The sequence below is a fragment of the Castanea sativa genome, chromosome 1 (assembly GCF_040712315.1).
Source record: "Castanea sativa cultivar Marrone di Chiusa Pesio chromosome 1, ASM4071231v1".
In the NCBI taxonomy this organism is placed as follows: Eukaryota; Viridiplantae; Streptophyta; class Magnoliopsida; order Fagales; family Fagaceae; genus Castanea; species Castanea sativa.
Window position 1 is genome coordinate 32486686 of NC_134013.1, and position 7387 is coordinate 32494072.

Below are 7387 nucleotides of genomic sequence, written 5' to 3' on the forward strand. Positions count from 1 at the left end.
TGTACTTAGTTCCTCAGCAGATTAAGTCCAAGAAGGGAACCAGTCTCCAATGTGAGCAATCTCACAGGGAAATCCTGCCATAGAAATTGCTTACTTTGAAAAAATGGACCTAAATGGCTTAATCCCAAGTCTTTTTACCTGCTAGAGAGTAGGCTATTGAGAGGGAGAGAAGGGAATAGCCTATTGGTGCATGCCTTCTTGCACTCTTATTTTCTCACTTCTCTTTTTTACCCTCTTTGTTTTTCCGTTGTTTTCTTTCTTGTTGTTTTTCTCACTCGTTTCTTTTTACTTCTTACCCCTCCATCCTTGTTTCATTGCCCCTTGCTGTGCACAACTAAAGCATTTTTATATTACCTATCGTGATGAGTTTTACTGTTTTACCCCTCATCTACTTTTGGCCTGGTGTGGGTGTCCTTCCTGGGCCACCCACTGGCTTGCCGGCTGCTTAGCCAGCACCACTACCCTACGCTGGCTACGCCATGTTCCATTCCTAGACAAAGGAGTTTTTGTTTTATTTTCTTACCTTCCTTTCCCATCTGGATAAGGATTGGGTATTCTCTCTTGCTGATTCCTATGGCATGCACCTAGTGATCCCAGCTTATCTTTCCCCATTTTGGGTGGTATGTTATTCTAGTAGGACATTTCCCCTAAAAGAGTTTTGAGCAGGAATTCTAGAATAGACTTCCCCCTTCTCCCCACCACTAGACCATACCCTTTCTTACCTCTGACCCATGGCCCACCGCGCCTATAGTGGCTAGGTACAAGTGGGTGGTACTTGAGCCTTATGCGTGCTTCACTCCCATGTGAGTCCATGGCTTATCTGTCGTTCATGCATTTGTTGTTGCCTGTGGAGTCATTGGGTCTTCATTCTCTGCATCTTGTTTCTTCCCTAGGCTGGGCTTTGCTCAGTATGGGTCCTTCCTTCTTTAATCCAGCCCCTGCCTTCTTTGTGGGTCGGCTGACGCTTCTATCATGCTGCTTTGTTGCTTCTGCCATGTTATCATTTAACTTGTGCTTGTTAGGCCTCATTTGGGCCTGCCACATACTTTTTCCTTTACTCAGTTCATATTGCCCAGTGCTTCTGCTGCGCTTATTTTCATACTATCTTGGGCTTCCTTGGCCCATTTTATCCATTTGGGCTTCCTTGGCCCACTTTATTCCTTTGGGCATTCCTACATTCCTATGGGTTTTTGCTAAATCTTTCGGGCTTCCCTAGTCCAATTACCATACCATTTATAAATTCCTTTCTTTGGCCTTCTTTGGTCCATTTTTGCTTGCTTTCCATTTCTTATGATACCCATGGGCTTACTATTTCTTCCTCTGGGCTCCCTTGGCCCCGTTTGCTTTCTTTGTGGCCTTTTTACTGCTTTATAGGTCTGTGGACCATTAATCCTGCCATTCGGACTTAATGATTTTTTTTTTTTAACTTGCTAACTCTTCTTCCTTTACTCCTTTTATATTATTGGGCTTCTTCTTGTTATTGGGTCTTTTTTGCCAAAGTGGGCATCAACAACAGTAATGTTAGAATTTTCAATGCTATGTGTACTTTATGATCCCTTTTAGATTTTTCAATGCTAATTGCTTGTTTGGTATTAGCTTCAGCATTTAGCATTTAGCTTTTAGTTTTTATTTTTTATATACAGTTTTTCAAAACCTCACTTTTTCCCACATTTTCTCACTTTTTTCAAAATTTTTCAAGGTACAAGTATATTTTAGCACACTTTCAGTAAAAAATTTTCAACAAAAAACTAGATTAACTGTTCCCAAACAAATACTAAGTGTACTATATAATTTCTTAATTAAGGTGACTTAAATAGATTTAGGACATAAAAAGTTTGTGTATAATAAGTTTAAACATATTAAATTCATATTGAAAAAAGATCGAAATTCAATTTTTTTTTCATATAGGGTTTAACTCATTCATGAAATTGAGTGAGTATAGTTATTGGAATTTTTAAGGGTTTGTTTTGCCATTTTTACATGGCTATCTATTTTGGGTGTATTTTGAGATTAAACAAAGTTGTTTTTAAGCTAAATTAAAGGCTTGTAAAACTTTTCTTATTTGGAAAATGTGCAATTTTAGTGGCTAAACAGATTAGAGAATTTTAAGTTCTCTAAGTAGGAATGTTAAACTTAAAGTTTCATTTTTCTCTTTAAAAAAAAATCAAGTTTTTTTTTAAGATAATGTTTAATAGTTCAATGGCTATACTTTTAAGAGTTTAATACCTATACTTTTAGGAGTTGAAGTTGGACGCCTTAACTCTATAATGAAGAATAGCTTCGAAAGGGAGAGAGAGAAAGAGAGTGATCAAGGTACCTGGAAGTATTGTAAAAAATTATGCATGTACAAGTTTTATTCATTAGATTCTTAAAAATCAATATTTTTAGCATTTATTATTTTTAAATTGTATCAGAAGCATTTTTAGTGTTGAATATTGAAATTTAAAATTAAAATAACGTTTTGAACCTTTACATGAACTGCTGCAGCCAGTTAATTATGTTTAATAAGTCTTAAAATCTGGTCAAATTATAATATGTTTTATGTTGTAGTTTGTGTAGAATTTAAGTCAGTTAATAATTCTTAATTTGAGCTAATAATCTTATGTGATCTTTTGATTGCATGATTTTGGAACTAGAGAGGGTATTTATTTTTGCAAGTTATCACTGGATAATGTAATGCTATTTACATGTTGAGTATGGGATGATGTGGCATTAATATATCTATTTTAGAGAATCATTCTCTATAGCTCTAATTGGGTTTGTTTCTTCATCTACTCTTACTATTCTTGTATTCTTCTTTGCTCTAAATCAATTCTAGCAACCTTTGGTTACTGTGGACTGCATCATGTACCGTAAAATGCTTAATAAAGAACAACCTCAATACATAAAGTCTAAAGATTTTACTACCACGGGCCTAGAAGGTAGATATTGGCAGCTCATTATCAAGGTGGACAACAGTAAAAATAGAAGAAACACAAGATGTGGATATGCCTATGAAGCTAAAATTGAAGTGGGAGAAATAGTTTTTGGTGGATGCATAATTCCTTCACAATATTATCATACGCATCTGTGATGGAATTTGCACCAATTTTATTTCGTACACAAGATGTCCAATATTCTCTATGTTTCTTAGATTCATCACTGATAGTTTTTTTCTTTTGGGCATATTTGAAGCTATAGAAATATATTTGAACGAGAAAATGTAACAAGTAAAGGAATTATAACGGGTATCAAGAAAGATAAATAAACATCACCAATATCCAACAAGGCATGAAGCAATTCAAATTTTATGGCATTGGTGAACACTTGCATAGGCCTTAGGCAAGGTAACATTTTGGGTTTCAACTCCATAAGTCTGCTCAGTTGTGCTTACTATTATAGGTAACATTTTCTTCGAGACTTTAAATGTTCTTTCAATTGCATTGCGTAATGATGCATGTTGAAGGTTGAATAACTTTTTAGGAGTACATGGTGGATTTCTTAAATATTCTTTTAAGTAATCCTTTATAGAGAGCAAGAAGTGTGATCCTTAACATGTATTCAACATTAATAAGTTAATATTTACATATAGGAATGACATGCTTCATTATGTTGTTATACATTAATGATTAAAAAAACTTTTCTTTTTCTTTAAAAAAATACCATGGGGAATTTTTAGGTTATCGCGTCTTCTTAATGCACTTCTTAAAATTCTTGAGTTTAATATAGTTCATTCCCAGGCAAAAAAAACTAGTGAATTTTAAATCAAATATACATGCTGCTAACACATTTTTGTTGGATAGTCTTTTCGACAATGATATCTTGGTGTATTTTCAAGAGGAACTTTTACCCAAATGTTTGTTCCATCAATTGCCCCAATGTAATCACTCTTTCCATATATAACACAATTAAGCTATTAGAGTATAGCAAAGTTTTTTTTATTTTTATATTATATATATATATATATAAAAGAAAACCTTAAAATATAGGAAGAATCTAGAATTGTTGGGTATTTCTACTAGAGTTTAAGATATATCAAGTTGTTTCAGAAATTTCTATTTTAATTCTATCTAGTTTTATCATAGATCTTCAGATCCAATGGAAATGATAGTTTATAGTATCACTACAACAATGGAAGACCCAATGAAAATGGCGGTTTATAGTATCATTATAGCAGTGGAAGGAAAATGATACTAACCAATGTGCTAATATATAAAGAAATTTGGCAACTTTTTCTTCATGAAGTTTAATTATCAATCTAGTAGATATCAATAAGTAAAATCAATCACAAAAGACATCCCTTGAGTGCTCCAAAAATCTATCTTCATACATGTGGGCGCAATGTGCTATTGGTGCCATTTTTTTGTTTGGGGAGTACGCCTCGGCCGAGTAGACTGGGGCGGAGAAACAATGAGTCGCCACCTAGTTGTAAGGTCTAAGAACCATGAATATAGCGCTCTTACATGGTAGGACTAATCTTACTACCAGAGTATGAGTTTGGAGTTTATGTACGATTTTGGGAAGGTATTAAGCACCCCAAACCGCTCGACCCGTGAGTCGGCTTCCATTCATTGTGTCCTACGTCTTAATCCTATTAAAGGCACATTCAACATTCTGTCTTAAACACACACACACACACACACTAGCAAACATCTAAGCATACAACATGACACTTCATCCCAAACCCTAATTATGACAATCAACCAACCCTAGCATACATCTATCATGGCAATCATCTCATCACAAGCCCTAGTATACATCTATCATCTCATCCAAGGCAGCAAACAGATCATGGCAATAAGGTATTAATCATCAAATATGTTTCAAACTTCTAGACATGAAATCAAGCATCAAACAAACATATTCATCATTAAAATGCATGTTTATACCAATACATGTCTTACCCCACTTACCTTACTGCATCACAACACTTATGGCATCAATGCATGATCATATTAATGCACATTCATGGTATCAAAGCAAGAAACAAAGAGAAAATCCCAATCTAGCATGTTAAAGACAAGAAAACGACTAAACAGAGGATTAAAGACTTAAAAAGCATAAGGAAAGGACAAAACATAAGCTTATGATATGAAAGAAGCAAAGATACAGAAGTAGAAAAACTCAGATTGGGGTTTCTGAGCACAAGTCTGTGTGCGTATACATAGGTCTGCATATGCAGGCCAATTGTATGCATATGCATACTTCGAGTCTGTGTACGCATGTAGAAGCATGTGTATGTCGACACACTCAGAAGAACCCTAACCTAAAAAGCAATAACAAAAACTAAAAGAACAATAAATCTAGCAACCTAGCATGCTTTAAAAAATAAAACAACGAAAACCTAAACTAAACAAATATGTTGACACATAAGCAAAGCAAAGAAACAAGATTAAAAAGTAAGATTAAAGGCAGAAATGAAAGAAAAGAGGTTATAACATATACCTCAAAATGAAAGCTCTTTTAGCTTGACTTTGACTGTTTCCCTCAGTCAAATCTATTCATAACTATAAAAAAAATTATTAGTAAACTTCAAAACTCGAGGATCAAAACCAGAAAAGGTCCCAATCAAAATAAAATTGACTTGAGGATGTTTTGTGAAAAACTCCATATTTGATCCACTATTTTTAGAGAATCTTAGGTTTCTCTTAGGATTTTATGAGTGTTTTTGAAATATACCATGTAAGGCTTTATATAGTGAGAAAATAGGGGTTTGGAACGGCTCCTAGACAATGTGAGATTCCAAACCTCAGTCTTTAATGCAAAAAACTTGTCTTTCATAGGTTTCTAAAACCTTAGCTGTTTGCACAAGTCCATGCTTGTGTACATGTAGGGCCGAGGGTTTCCTTGGCCTTTTTTATTTTCAAAAAATAGATTTGTTTGCTCATAAAAAGTTATATTTTCTATTTTAACACCTCTTAAGTCAATTTGTGATCTGATTGGGCCTTAAATCAACCTTGGGCCTTAGATTTTTAGTATCATTGGGGAATGAGGGCTCGAGTCGAAAGGGGTACAAAATGCGGTATTTGCAATACTTTAGCAAGTGGTCCAAAGCTACAGTTCTTAGTAGTAATTGAATGGATAAATAACACAACCCTTAATAAGTCACTTTATATAACATACAATAGAGTAGAGTCAAGCTAAGCATTAATAATTTAAATTCTCAAATCTATTTAATAGTTTTGATAACATATTGAACTATTTAAGATATCCATTTAAAAATTTTAAAATCATTCAAAAACATATAAATATATTTGATCAATATATAGTATCACACATACATAAATCATATATTCTCACATAGTAGCACCACCATCCAACCCTTGATTTCAAGGGATTTAACACATCACATAGTCTGACGTATAACCCTTTGAGTGTGCTTACACTTATATTTGACCAATATTCAAAATATTTTATGTTTTATATATCATATTTCATATCATAATTGAAATTTTTACATAATAAGTAAGAATGTTTCAAACATATAATGACATATTGAAAAGCATAGTATCAAATTAAACACAAGACATCAGATGCTTGACTATCTTAGGGAACACATAATAAGGATTAGAAAGTTCATAAAAATATTTTACAATTCATTAAGCAAATATGTAATCTCAATTTAATAAAAGAAACATTTTAAATACTATTTTTGAATAAAGAAACATGAATTTAAAATCACTTAAATTTAAAGAAGTTTAAAGAACAACTTTTTTTGGGAAAACTTTGTTTAACTTGCATTTATTTTCTAAAAATATTTTAGTTTAGAACAATATTTCAAAGAAGAGGTATAGGTTCAAATATATATTGACTTATATTCTTATAAGAACCTGATGAACAAAACTTGTACATGTCATACATAACTCAGTTCACAAAACTTCCTGAAAGCAACAATTAGTTACTTTGGAATGTAACCTTTGGAAGCTAAGATTTCTTTTATATTACTTTAGGAGCCCAACTTTAACTTCTAAATTAAAGTATAGGCATCAAAACTATCAAACACTGTTCTCTAATTTGTCTAACCACTAAAATCATGCCTTTGAAGCCTTTCACAACCAATAAACGCTTTAGAAGCATCTAATTTAAATTAGAAACAGGTCCTACCCATTTGATTTCCACCACACAAGGTACTTTTCTTCTTGACCGTCTAATCACTGATAATGTTTTAGTAGCTTATGAAGCTATGCATACTATGAATAATAGACGGAGGGGTAGGAAGGGCCAATTAGCTTTAAAATTTGATGTCAGCAAAGCCTATGATCGGATGGAATGACATTTTCTCAAATGTATACTTCTAAAACTGGGATTTTCAATTTATTAGGTTAAATCTAAAATGTCTTCTGCAAAAAAAAAAGAAAAAAAAAAAAAAAGGTTAAATCTATAATGGGGTATGTTACCACACCATCAT